Source organism: Miscanthus floridulus, chromosome 9, assembly GCF_019320115.1.
Source record: "Miscanthus floridulus cultivar M001 chromosome 9, ASM1932011v1, whole genome shotgun sequence".
Lineage (NCBI taxonomy): Eukaryota > Viridiplantae > Streptophyta > Magnoliopsida > Poales > Poaceae > Miscanthus > Miscanthus floridulus.
In genome coordinates this window covers 10,544,461-10,559,574 of record NC_089588.1, presented here as the reverse complement: position 1 = coordinate 10,559,574, position 15,114 = coordinate 10,544,461, and positions in this window count along the sequence as shown.

Genomic DNA, 15,114 nt, shown 5'->3' with positions numbered 1-15,114 from the left:
AACCTTCATTTTCATCCAAGCAGCAAGTAGATGTTGTACTTGAAAGCACATGTTGCAAGCGTATGTTTCAATGGTTTCAAATATTTTAGAGGTACTCCATCCGTCTCTAAATAACTGCCGCCGTTGGTGTGCGTGCCGAAAGTTTGACTTGATTTGTAGAAAATGTGTGAACATTTATATCTCTAAATAAATTTATTAAAAAACTAGATTCAAATATATTTCCAATAATACTAATTATGTACCATAAATATTAATATTTTTTAACATATATATCTAGTCAAAGTTGTTTATCGGGAAACAAAAACGACAGATATTGAGGGACAGAGGGAGTATGTTGCAATTATTTTATATGGGTGTTGAAAAAGTAGATCGAGATGCTGTATATGTTGCAATTGTTGTACACGTATGTTGCAAGCTTTTTGTTCCCAATGTTTTATCTATTTTTCAGACATATGTTGCAAGTGTGTTTATTTGGATGTTGCATATGTTTCACACATATATTTGCAAGTATTTTATCTGGATGTTACGTATGTTTTGCAATGGTTTCAAGTGTTTTTCAAGTGTTTTTGCAAGTGTTTCAGATGCATTTTTCAAGTGTTTCATCTGTCTTCAGACGTATGTTGCAAGTATTGCATTTGAATATTTCAAAAGTAGATAAGTGTTGCATCTCCCTCCTCGCCTTATGCTGCCTCGCATCGATGTCTCCTCCCTCTCTTCTCGATGTAGTGACGTTCGGAGCGGCGCGAGCCCCACGTGAGCGTGCAAAATAGTGTGGAAAAATGATTGCAGGCACGACGTCCGAGGCGCTAGAAAGCCAGCTTCAACGGACATACAGATAAGCGCAGGTCAGCTAGACATCTCGGAAAAGGTTATTTTTACACGTAAAAGGTCTTGTGAATGAAAACAAAAGGAAAATTAGTTCTATAGCACCGAAAGATTGCGATATCCGGAAAATACCATCGAAAATTTGTCCATACGTGAAATAGCACTAAAAGAATGAAACATTTTTGAAAAATACCATTCCGTCACATTTTGAGATAGCTCCGTGAACTCCGCGTCACAGTGGTCACAACCCCAGGCAACCTCGCATTTGCGCTGCGCCGCCTCCCGGCATACGTCGGCCTCATGGCGCTCTCGTTCCCCAGCAAGCCGGAGCCACTCGCTCTTCCCGGCGTTCCTACACGCCACGACGCTGCTACGGGATCCCTTCGTGGGGAACCTAGCCTCCCTCGCGCTGCTGTCCGCCTTCTCCCCAGCGCTCTGCTTCTCCCTCATGACTTGTAGGTCGCCCCCGGCCGAGAGCATCTAGGATGGCGCCCCCTTCCGCGTCCCAGGGTTCCCAGAGAGCATCACGCTCACCGTGGATGAGGTCCCGGTGACATGGTTCTTGTTCGTGACCTCGAGTCATTCTACCTCTCCGCGCCTGGCTAGTTGGCCCGCTGTTCCTCGCCACCGGCGAGTGGTCGAAAGGCGGCGGCGACAAGGACGAGGACCCCGAAGGGTGCCTCGCGTGGCTCGACGAGCGGCGGTTCGGGTCAGTGGTGTACATGTCATTCGACAGGCAGGTCCATGTCACCGTGGCACATCTCGAGGAGCTCGCGCACGGGCTGGTGGACTCCGACGGCCTTGGCGAGCGGCGCCTCCATCTCCTTGACACAGCCGATGCGCACGTCGGCCTCGTCACGGAGCCTGCGCACGCCGCCGATGACGTGCGTGGGAGCGTGGTGCTCTAGTCAGCGCGTGATATCGATGCCGCAGTCGGCCGGCTCCATCCGGCGCGACAGCTGCGCAGCGCAGTGATGTTCCAGCGTGGGGACGCGTCGGCGTGGCGGGCCAGGTCGAGCGCCTCCCTGACCCGCGCCACGACGCGAGCTCACCGAGCTCCCGTACCGAGCGCTGGGTGTGCGGGCCGAGGCCCTAGAAGAGCGGCAGCGGTGGCTTGACGCTCCGGCGCAGGCGCTCGGCGGTGGAGCGGTACTGCACCGTGTGCAGCAGCTCCTGCAGGGCCTCGCCGACTAGCTGTCGGTCATCGCCGTAGCTAGTAGCTCGGACTGAGCTCCTCGTCGACTTCCTCTATCTCTATCGCCGCCCTCGGCTCCTTTTCCTCCTGTCTGTCACCGCGTTCACACGGAAGAGAGGGGGTAGAGCTGCTCCTGGTGGGTCTCCCGTCTCTGCCACAGATTGACGTACAGATGGCCCCAGCATGTCAAGGAGATTGGTGAGAGGGTGGGAAGAGGATGACGAGTGGGACCATCCTCTCTGAGTTAAGTGCAGTGAGCACGAGGTGGATGCCGTTGACAACCGGTTAACAGAATGCTAGATTTCGGAACGGGTTATTACTTTCAATGGTATTTTACATAACGACAAACTTTTGATGGTATTTTCCGGATGTCGTAATCTTTCGATGGTATAGAACCAATTTTCCCAAAACAAAATTAACAAATATTACCATGCAACAACTTGTGCTAGGAATGAAAACAAAACTAACACAAGAAGTGAGCGAGGTGGATAACACCAAACGGCTCTGTTCGCTTGTGCTATTTAGTTAGCTTTAATCCGTACAAATCAGCTATAGAACAATATTTTTCTCTCACAACAAACCAGTCGTACAAATCAGCAGAAGCCGATTTAATTTCAGCCGAACAGAGCCTAGGCGGATGAACACAAGACGTGAGGAGTAGTGTGGACTGTAGAGTTAACGTAGGTGGCGTCGGCTTATACATCATATGAGAATATAATTTATTTTATTTTATGACTCCACCGAGGTACTACAACATCAGAGGAGTAATAATAATTAATATAATGTGAACAGATTTGACCTGACCTCGGATGCACAGCACAGCACAGCCAACGTTGGGGCGTCGGGCTGTTCTTGTTCACCGGCCTAGTACATTTGACCTTTACTGTCCACAGTGGTAGTAGTACTGTACTCAATGTTTAAAGTTGCGCATTTTCGGTGTTTAAAGACTTCGTCCCATCAAACTGTTAAATGGTTGCTAATGAGCTTGTTCGCTACAGCTTAATTATGCTGCAATTTGTGAACTAAAAACACTAGAAGACAACTGATGCAAGCTGCAGCAACAGACGTAGCTAGGAGTACGGATGAAAACGGACGGAATCGAACGGAGAACTCCTCAACCGTTTTCTACTTTTACATTTGAATACGAAAACGAAAACGAAAGCGGACAAACCGAACACGAAAACGAACACGAACTTACGGAATATCGAGAATTTCGAAAACGAAACAATTCGAGCAGAATTATATCGAACACAGTCGGTATACGAGAATTCAATACGAACCGACCCACAGTGCATAACATTAAACAAGTTCATGGCCAAATACATAACAAGTTCGCGACTAACAAGTGCATGATCTAGTTCAAATTAACAAGTGCGTGACCCGTGGTCTTAAGTAGTACGACACACAATTAACAGAACATGAACATCTAGAGCTCATAAGCATCATCCATGATGTCAGGATCAGAGTTTCCATCGCTCTCCATGTCTTTTGCATCCTCATTGTCCTCCTCAGAGTCCCCATCGCCCTCCTTGTCCTTGTCCTAGAAATTTGCAAAGTGAATATATACAGAGGAGCATTAGGGAGTTCCATAGAATCAGCCGAGTTGCATATGGCAGCTAGCTAGTGCATCCGATCCATCTCTCCATGCCAGAACATGCATATGCTGATAATTAAGGCTTACTGATAATGCAATGCACTCTCTTTGGGTATTAGTGTGATCAGTGTATGAGAATAAGAAATGTTTTTATTTGTGCTACAATCAACCCGATCCTCCCTCCAGTAGGCCACCAGTACTAGACCAAGTACATGCATGCCACGGCACCATATATAGATGGAGTTGAAAGTGTGTGCAGTGTGCTACTCCACTCAACAAGATAGCTTTAACAGCAGCCAACATCAAATATAGACAGAGGAGAGGATAAACATACCTCAATTTTCAGTTTAGCCACAACATTAGTCAAAGCATCAACTTCAAGATCACTCACAATTGATCCAACCACTTTCCCGGCGTACCTCGAGAACTTGGCCGGCGCGGCGGACCACCTGGAGCGCTCGTCGCGGGCGCGGAGGTTCAAGGCGCGCCTCCTCGCCGACCTTCGGCACGCGCGTGGGGATGACGGACGGCGCCGCCAGCGCTAGCCAAAGCAATAGGGAGGGGGTGGACTGAGGAGCCGTCGGGCAGTCACGCTGGGGACTGGGGATGGGGAGTGGGAGTTTGGGGATTAGGGTTAGCTTCGTTATTGGGCTGGGTTAGTGCACTGCTGGGCTAGTGCCCTGCTGGGCTAGTACATGGGCTAGTGCCCTCTGCCCTGCTGGACCAAATTCGGTTCCAAACTGAATTTAAATTCGGTATATTGCGAATATAATGTAGAAATGTAGAAATCGAACGAACAAATGCCCAAACCGATTTCGTACTGAATTTCAAATTATGTACTCCGTATTTCGTTTTCGAATTTAGTATCCGTTTTTGTCCGCAAAAAACGAATTCGATCGGGTTAAATGTAGAAAACGACTGCGGTTCGGTTCGGGATATTACCGTATCGTTTTCATCCATAGCTAGGAGTTGCGGCAGACGTAGCCTCTACCCGTGGCTCCGCCTCGTGTTTGATCATGGCTAAGAGTTGCGGCAGTTGGGTGCTGGCGATGCGGAAGCACCTCACGTTCACGTTCCTCTCCTTCCATAGCTCCCATGCCAAGCCAGATGGAGTCCGCCCGCGCCTGTAGCTCCCGGTCTATTGCGCTCCCCCAATCATATCCAAGATTGTTTCCCTTGTGGTTGCCTGAGCGCAGCGAGGATGTTCCACTAGACCTGTTTGGATTAACTGATACTTCAGATTTAACAAATTTTAGCTAGAATCTTACCAAAATGATAAGAATTGTACATCCGGAGGGAAAATCAACATTAACTAACTATAATACCATGACTCCGGTTGCCAGTCTATTACTTTCATTGAGTGCGCTGTACTAGTGGTAACCAGCAATTTGAATCTTACTTAGTGGCCCTTCTACAAGACATTTATTCATACAACTTTTAAGTTTATTTATTACTATTATTGGACCAGATCGTTTTCTTCACCAACCAAGGATCTTCTTTGTTGATTCCTTTTTCCATTTTCCCCCCAAGCGTTAGTAATGTGAACAGCCAGCGATAAGATGGAACCCAATTCCAACCACCAAGTTAAGGATCACCATGCATGGACACCGGTTGTTCATACTGGTCCAAAGTGGTATTATTTCTTTTTATAATTAACCACAGCTACCACTGTGTTGTTATCTTTTTGTCACATTTTCAGTCTGTTCGTATGTTGAGGCCGTGGGTCTTTGTCTCTCTTGTTGCTGTGGTAATCCTAAGATTACTTGTGAATTCATGTGCCTTTTCAAACTCTACTTCCTCCTAATAAAAAACGTGCTTCACAGTATGTCGCGAAAAAAATCTATGGTATATAGTATTATTGTTTAGTGTTTGGAGTGTAAGAAAAATAGACTCTAGGCTCATTTACTTTGGATTTTGATGTTTAATGACCAACACAACCAAATTGGACTAATGAATTTGCAAGTAATTGTTTTGTAGTTCAATAGGGTGCAAGATGTGACGTGGACGAAGGCGACGTAATGATCCGATGATAAACACCTCAAGCAAGATACTAGAAGCACAATAGAAGACCCAAGAAACCAACCCAAGTCGAAGTACAAAGATAGAAACCAAGCCAGACGCAAGATTACGAAGAAACGAGCTCGGCAGAGGTGACCGGACGCGGCCCTTATGAGGACCGGACGCGTCCGATCAGTTGTTCGGCAACAGCAGGCGTCAGCAGCAGCGACCGAACGCTGAGCGAGGCAGTGATCGGACGCACGGACTTCACTGTTCATCGTCGCAGCAACAACTCAGTGAGGACCGGACGCAACAGCTGTGGACGACCAGATGCGCTAAACAGTGGCGTCCGATCGAGTCCAGAGAGGTTCCAGAGCGGCGAAACGTCGACCGGACGTGTCAGATGGTAAGCGACCGGACTCGCCAGAGAGTCCGATCAACAGTGAGCGCCAACGGTCGGCTTCAATGGTCGGGACGACCGGACGCGTCTGATCAGGACGACCTGCGCGTCTGGTCAATGGCAGAAAGCTGGGTTTCGTCCCCAACGGTTACTTTCTCCATGGGACTTATAAATAGACCCCCAACCGGTCAATTGAGGTGTGGAGAGCTGAGGAAACATACCAAGGGTGTTAATACACTATTTTAGCGATCTCCACTTGCATAGTGCTTAGTGATTCATTAGGTGATTAGCGTAGGTGCTTTGCGAAGTGCTTAGGTTGACTAGACCACCGCTTATGCGCTTACTCTAGGTTTAGGCCTAGTGTTTAGTGAGGTTTGCACACCTCTTGTTACTCGGTGCTTGCGTATACCATTGTTGTACATCGGAGGGGCTTGTAGTCTTGCGAGATCACACCAACCATGTTTATGGTGTGGCCGCCACCGTGTACCGAAGGGAACAAGGCCCGCGGCTATTCGGTCGGAAGCTTGACAGTGAAGACGGCGGGGAACTTTCCGGGAGAGGCTTGACGGAAGGCACACCGGAGACCCACTTGCACGTGGGGAAGGACCGGGGCTATCCATGGAGTTACCTGACCGGGAGCTTGGCTCTTGCGAGGGATTCCTTGCGAGAGGCTCCAACGAAGACTAGGGGGAAGCTTGAGTGCTTCTAGATACCTCGGTAAAAATATCGGATTTGTCGACGGAAGTTTGCATCTCTACCTTATCTTTACCTTCCGCATTCACATTGCTACCTTGGTTGGTTGATTGGTTTACTTTCCTAGCTTAGTTGATAAGCTATTTGATAGGATTGGAACCTAAGTTGCATAACTCTTTTGCGGTAGAGATAGCAACATATCTAGCAAAATCGTAGTTGCACATCTAGATAGATTACTTTCTTGCATATATTTTGACTAGGTGGAATTAGAGGCCATAGTTTAGAGTAGATTTTTAAGTTGTCTAATTCACCCTCTCCTGGGCGTCACAGTCCCTTACGTGGAGGATACAAACAATTTTAATTTACTCGTCCCTCCATGGCTCCATTTACGAGTAAGTAGTATTATATACATTTGACATATATGGGTCTTGAAATCATAATTTTGATCAATAATTGTAGCTATAAATATGTTAGATAGGAACACATATCAGAGACAATGATACATATATCCAATTTAAAACAAACACTGTGCTTTTTGGGGGTTAAAAAAAGGTTCACAGCACTTGCTTTATTCTTTCCTCTGCTTCTTCCCTCGGCCAGTTAGTTAGGCAAAAGCAGACAAGCCTGTATGTTTGGTCAAAAATGCTACTCTCTACTTATTTACAGAAGCATGGAAACACAAGCAAGTTAACAAATCCTAACACGCATCGTTGCAGAACATGGCGGCCAGCTGCGGACAGAGACGAGTTTGGTGCATCCATAAAGCTTCAATGATATTCCTTCCCCCGTTCCATTTGTAAATAGTTATATCGTTTTTTCTAGATACATATATTTTAGAACGGAGGATAGCACTGGTAAAAGAAAATGACTCCTATCAATATCAAAATCACCTAATATAATCAATGTGCGTGTAAAAATGGTGAAAGAAAATGACACCTATTATATATAGAGCGAGAGAGATCTCAGCTCGAGGGAAGGGTAAAAAACACATGAAGGCTTTATTGAATTGGCATTACTGTAATAGAGATGGAGGGCCAAATCAAGTCAAACTTGCATATAACAGAGTACTCCTATATTGCTTGTTTAAGGACACACATAAAAGTAGTCTCCACCTTTTAAAAAAAAAAAAAAAGTAGAGGCTCACCTTCTGAACCACGCATCATGAGATCTTGTGGGGGAGCCAATGCAAATGCAGAACCGTGTTGTACCTTGTATGTCGGGCTTTAATTTGCAAGCCTAGCTACAATATATAACTTCATAGATGCTTCATTACATACAGCTGCAAACGCGTTATACAATGTATAATCAGCTCAACCAACGATTGAATAAATTAATTAATGGCTTTGCATTGCAGCGAGACTTGGGATTGATGAAGCAGTCTGTCAATGAAAGGAAGAAACTCCGTTCCATCAGTGTTTGGCTCTGCATGTGTGGTTAGGGATGAAAACAGTCGGAAACCTCTCAACCATTTTCTACTTTTACATTTGAATATGAAAATGAAAGCGAAAGCGGTAAAGCCGGACACGAAAACGAACACGAACTTACGGAATATCGAGAATTTCGAAAACGAACTAATTCGAGCGGAATTATGTCGAACACGGTCGGTATACGAAAAATCAATACGGAATATTGACCCGTTGGACCAAGTGCATAACAATTAACAAGCGAATAATAATTAACAAGTTCTACAACTTTCCTAAAAAGTATCTCTATTCGACACCATGTAAGGAAGATATGATTTTTCTAAGGCAACAAGCGCTTGTACTTGATTTAATATACCCTAAAACTTTGTTTAATTTTTTAGACATCTTTAAGACCTCAAATAAGAAAATTGAAAACTAGAAAGTTGTAGATCTCGTCGAGAGCTACAAATTTTTATAAAAATCATATTCATCCGAGATCGTACGAAAAAGATACAATTTTTCTAATGTTGGACTTCTAGTGGGCCAAATTTGGTTTAAACCTAATTTCAAATTCGGAATATTCAGAATTAAAAGTAGAAAAGTAGAAAACGGTCAGAAAAATGTGTAAACCGTTTTCGTTCTGATTTTGAATTTGGTGTTCCAAATTTTAAACCGACTTTGAATTTGTCCGAAAATACAAATTCGATCGGATTAAATGTAGAAAACGATGCGGCTCGGTACGGGATATTTCCGTACCGTTTTCATCCTTATGTGTGGTACAACCTCTTGGTCCTAGAAACAGTGTTAAGTTTGACCAAATTTGTATATCTATTTATTATATTTACCATGCACAGTATATATATCATAAGATTCATAATTCGATACATTTTTATAGTATATCTATTTAAAATCATAATGTTAATAATATTTTTATGAACTTAGCTAACTTTAAGATAGTTTTGACATGAATCACACCGAGGATTATATTATTTTTAATTGCATACATATATGTTATGTTCATTACCTTTTGTCAAGCTGTCCATGTCATGTTGAATGAGGGACGCCATGTTTCAAAGGTGGATGAGGAAGGTCAAGTCAAAGTCCCAGAAAATAAAAAAAAAACAAAACTTTACGCTTCTGCTTCTTCTTCTTCATATATATTTATGTATAGTCAGCTAACATATAGTAATGGTGCATATAAACATTTAGATTGAACAAATTAATTAGTTAAAAATATGTCCTAAACACCATATGTTTATGAAACCTGAAAAAGATTACAAAACACGGCAAAGTACAAATCAGATACAAAGGCACCAAAAAAGAGCAGAAATTTCAACCCAAAACAACCATAGCGCGCAAAGAATATACACATATATGATGCTATTCTGCTGCTACATAGGAATTTCCGAGCAACATGTTTCTCGCCCACCATGGAGCATCCTATTTGTATGGATACACACATGTATATATGCTTATGCCATGTATGGATGAAATATTTTTAATTTCACACGTGGATATATATCAATACATCCCCATTTGTTTAATCAATCAACACGGTTCTTGGATCGTCTTTTGTAGATGATATATATACTTGGATCACCTTTTAGTTTGTTTGTTTAGCCATTCACATTTCACCGTGAAATTCACTACGCCTGGACTACCTGGAGAGATGGGAGGGGACAGGTCAATCATGCACTCCAACCATTTTTCGTGTACTACCCCAATCAAGGGACAACAAAGGACAAGGTGCAATAATAATCATGCACTCTGTCATTTCTCTAGCATTAATAATTTGCACTAGTATATAGAGTTGCCACTGGAATGTATAGACAACACGTGTAGAGAGAAAAATAAAGTGCTTATTTGGCAAATGACATTAAACATGCTATATATAAGCTAATTGTGTATATAGATTCCATAATAAGTAAGTGTATTTAATTAGTTGCTTCTTGTTTTCGTTCACCAAAAATTTGGTTTGTTTGTTCCAACAGCACGAGCAATTAAAGCCAAAGTTTAAACAAAAAATCGTTCCTGCAAAATTTCCCTTCTAGACTTATTGTGTTTTCTCAGGTGCACCAACCCTGTCCTCAGAACACTTCAAATCCTCTGCTCAATATGACATTTTCCAGCATTCTCTCACCTATTTCACATCTCTCTACCAGTAAAAATTATTTATGCACAATCACGCCATCTGCACTCAATGTATCTGCTTCACAAGTCAAAATACAAACACAATAATTTCAACATTGATGCACCCAATGCCAAATCAAGGGAGAGCTAAACTGTTGTACGTATACTAGCAGATAATTAGAATAGGATAGATCACAGTAACTAAAGAGGGCAAAATAACCATAATAACATCTTTGATGTCTCATACCAGAAAAAAGAAGCATGGTTAAACTCAACAAACAAAATAATCATAGTAAAGGGAGATCTAAGGTGAAGCAAGAATTACGGGGCTTAATCACTAGGGCAGAGCAAACAATCCGATTCTCCAATTTGGTAATAATACTAAGTAACAATCAGGTGTAGCAAGTATTAATGCAGCAATAGACACCGGAGCACATTGAGGTTAGGACGATGCGCATGTAGTCGACTCACAAACAGAATTAGAATAAATTAGAAATAAAACTTATTTTTATCTAGGAGTGGTAATAACTCTCAAGGGAAGAACAAATAGAAAGGGCGTCATTAAGTTGGCTTGTAGGATTTCATTCATCCATCGCAAGATCTAATTGAGATCACTCAAAGTAATAATTTTGTATAAATACGTATTCTTCCTGAGACCCCCAAGCAAGTTAGAATTCATAGAAAAAAGGTGAAAGCCAAGCTACACATTTAGAACAAAAGCTTACTCGAAAAAGCAGTCACAAATTATAGAAGCACTAACATGTAATGGTAGCAGGCTAGTAGCTAAGATGAAGAAAGAATTATAGGACCTCATTGCAAGAGCAGAGCAAACAATTCAATTCTCCAATTAGGTACTGATGCCAAGTATCAGGCAGATGCAACAAGTAATTAATGAAGCAATAGACGCCAGAGCATATCTATGCTAGGAAGATGCACTTGTAGTGATCTCACAAGCAAAATTTGAAGAAACTAGGCACAATTCTTTTTGCATCAGGAAGGTGAAGGAATAATTAAGTTGACATGTAGGGTTTCATTCATTCATCTGCAGATCTAACATGAGAAAAGAAGGATCAAGCAAAGCTAGGCAACACAATAACCATGACAACTAGGGCGTCTCTGTAGCAGAACCACCCGAAATAACACGCTTTCGGAGGTGCTCATCTTCCACTAGACACTAAGCACCTCGAAAGTGAGTTACATCGGACAGTTTCGTCGAGCACACCCCAAGGAAGAACTCGAAACAATCCACGTTTTACATCCAGAATTTAATAATGAGTACGAGCTTACAATACTTAGTCCATTTCATACAACAAGAGTTCTTGGAAATTATTTATTACAATATCAGAGTTCAGAGTGCGATAATTAAATAGCGTAATGAAAATAAACATCTAGCGGAAACGATATAAGGATCCGCCTGTGCCCACCAGAAGAATCCTCCACACAAGAGCTACTGCTCAAGCTACACCTGCAACAGGGGTAAAATAAACCCTGAGTACACAATGTACTCGCAAGACTTACCCGACTAGTGGGAATAGTTTCCTGACTCCAAGGAGTATGATAGGCAATATGGATTTGCTGTTTTCTTTTTGTTTGCGAAAAGCATTACTAATAATTCATCCTTACAGTCAAGTTTTATTAACAGTCATGATTACTTCATTAGCTAACCATTCTAGGTAAGCACCTGTTCTACTTTTTAGCAACGGTTAAACAATCAGAACTATTTCACCATCTTTCATCTTCTAGTTCTTACTACGGTGCTAGACCATAGCCAAGTCGTACCGTCTTACGGAAACGGCGATTCGCGAACCAATGTATCCCAGCTGGGTACCCCAAAACACACACCCCGTTTATACTCCAGGCACAAACAAAACTAACCCATTCCACTCCTATCACAGAATCCAGGTCCCCGTCTAAACTTGGACTCCAAGCCCCACACTTGAGATCTGGTCTCAGTATGGTGCTTAGACCTCCACCTTTCCCTGCCTCCAATCAGTCGTTTCGGAAAGAGCCAGAACCCACGACAAGAGCGTAACGAGCCTTCTCTCTCTCATAAGCAAGTATGTTCTCATGATAATAAGTTTGTGACCTAACTACCATCCACAGCAATAGACGATCCTTAATCGATACGAACAGGGAAAACAATGTAACCAAGCTAAGCCCCGTTGGCCGCGGGACACAACCTGTCACACCCACCAATACCCATACCATATCCCTACCCAGTCTCCATTTTTTTTTCATCATTTTATCATGAGAGTAGATATAATAATCACTTATTGCGAGTAATGGCAGGTTACTCACGCTACCGAAAACCTAAGCAGAGCAGCCACTCGAAACTGCACTAGTAAGACTCATAGAACAGATATATCTATTCATGTGGTTTTCATAAAATTCCTGTAACGTAAATGCACATAACATATATAAACAGTGATTATAAAAAATAAGGGGTTATGCACCGGAGCTTACCTTGGGCAGGGGCGGTGTCAGCTGAGTCAGTCAGTGGCGGCTCCGGTACCTCCTCCTCCACAAAAATCTCCTCCTCATACTCCTCGACGATCTCCTTAAACTCGCGATCGCCAGTGGTTACTATCTCCACCAACTCATTCTCTACATGCATGCGATGATGATGCAATACTTAGTATTTATGCAACAGCAACTCTTAAGATAAGAATACACATACTAAGCCACTAAGCTAGCTCTAATGACTAAGATACTAAGCTAACTATCATTTTCATCAAGCAAGGTGTTAGATTCAACTAACAAACACCTAGCTTTATAAATTAAGGATATATATTTATTTCTACTAATTATTTAATGTATATTTGAAACAAAGAGCATTTAACTACTCTAATGTTTAGTCTATTCTAAGGCTACAAAAATTACAATGAGCACATGATAATACAATGAAGCTATCATAAAAATGTCAGGACTAAAGCTATCACCAATTTATCACAAAATTTTCCTACAATATTTAACATAATAATATTGAGCACTCTCAAATAATTTAATAGCTCCTGGTATCAACATGTATTATATGAACTAAATACACTAACAGATAGAGCACAATTTTAGAAACCTAACAAAATTTGTTTTACAATTTTTGGACACCTACATGATTTTATATGATTTACCAAAGATCACCTCAAAAATTAAATTAGAAAACTATTTCTAATTTCTTGTGAAAAAGAAAAACGAATTCACCCGCGCGGCCCACATGCGTGGCCCACGCGACACAGCGTGCGCGAGAGCGCGCGACAGCCTGTGGTGCGGCCCACACGAGGGCGGCCTGTAGCGCGAGACGACCCACGGTGAGAGAAATCCCGTGCGCGCTGGCATTTTTGCAAAATAGGCCTCGCACTTCTCCCGAATCACAACTAAGTCCTAACACTATTTTCTCCTCTTAAAACTTGTCACTTAGCCCCCTGGCCTTCCTGGATTTCCCCCGCGCACACCCCCGATGACCCAGCGCACGACGGCGGGGCGGCCGGTCGCACAGCGCGGCTGTGTCGGCCATCTAGGACCTACGACAGACCACCTAACGGGCCGGTCACTATTTCCAACCCAAGTGGCTACGCTAAGGGGCGGTGCAGGGTGACACGACTGGCTGTGGAAGGTTGCAGCGGCGCGCGGCCATCCGCGACGGTGGCACCACTGTTCCGGTGAGATAGGGTAGTGAAAGGTCCTTGTTTGGTTTTGGTAATTGAGTGACAACTTAGGTGGACTAATTGTGTTTATGTGAGATACACAGGTGATTAGTCCACAGGTACATGTGTGTGAGCAACATATGCCATGGAGGTGAAAATGGCTTGGAGATGTTGCAAAGCTCACACATGTGATAATGAAGGAGCTTAAATGCACATGAGACATGACATTGAGTCATGTGATCAAGATGGAGAAGATCAAGACAAGACTTGGCTTGATGAACCGGTTGCAAGCGTGAAGGGCAAGTCGAAAGCTTTAGAGTGATGGACCGCGTGGCGGTGAAGCTTGAGCAAGACTTGGCGCCGATGGATGATGGCAACGGTGAAGAGCAAGTAGAGTCAAGATAGATGAACCAATACGATCATGTGATGATATGAAGTGGATCATATCATTGTTGATCGTGTTGGTGCATGTGTTGCATCGACATTGAAGAAGATGGAATGGAATGCGCAAGGCAAAGGTATAACCTATGGCATTTCATTTCACCGGTCATAGGTGTGTAGAGAAGTTTATGATCGGGTTTAGGATAGATGGCCGTACTATCAAGAGGGGCAAACTTGTTTGCATATCGGTCATCTAATGCCACTCGAGTGATCTAACTTTGCATCATCGCTAGGATCGAGTGGCGTGGCAAGTTGAGTGGCTAACATCCTTTGGGAAATGATTGTGAAAATGCTAACACACATACACATGGTGGTGTATACTTGGTAGTGTTGGCACATTTACAAAGGAGGTGGTGTTTGCAGGGTTGAGATGGGTTTGGGTCCCTCTCTCCCTCCCGCCGGCGGGATTTGGCGCTTTTGGGAAAATGGAATGCCTATTTTCTATTGCGCCGGATGCAAGTTCTTGTGGTTGGCACATTGGAGCAAAGGTGATGAAGATAGAAGTGAAAACGAGTTGGTCACGAAGACGCTGGCGTCGGTCAACTGACCGGACGCTGGGTCTAAGAGCACCGGACGCTGGCAGGCTGCGTCCGGTCAGACTGACGTACGGTGACGCAGATGCTGGAGTGTGACAGGACGCTGGCTGCGTCTGATCAAGCGTGACCGGACGCGTCCAGTCGAGGTCGGTACCTTACTGGAAACGACCGGACGCTGGGGGTTTAGCGTCCGGTCAGTTGAAGCTGCTGCGTCCGGTCTTGTCAAGTGACTGTTGGAGTCGGGACACGTGGCCATCT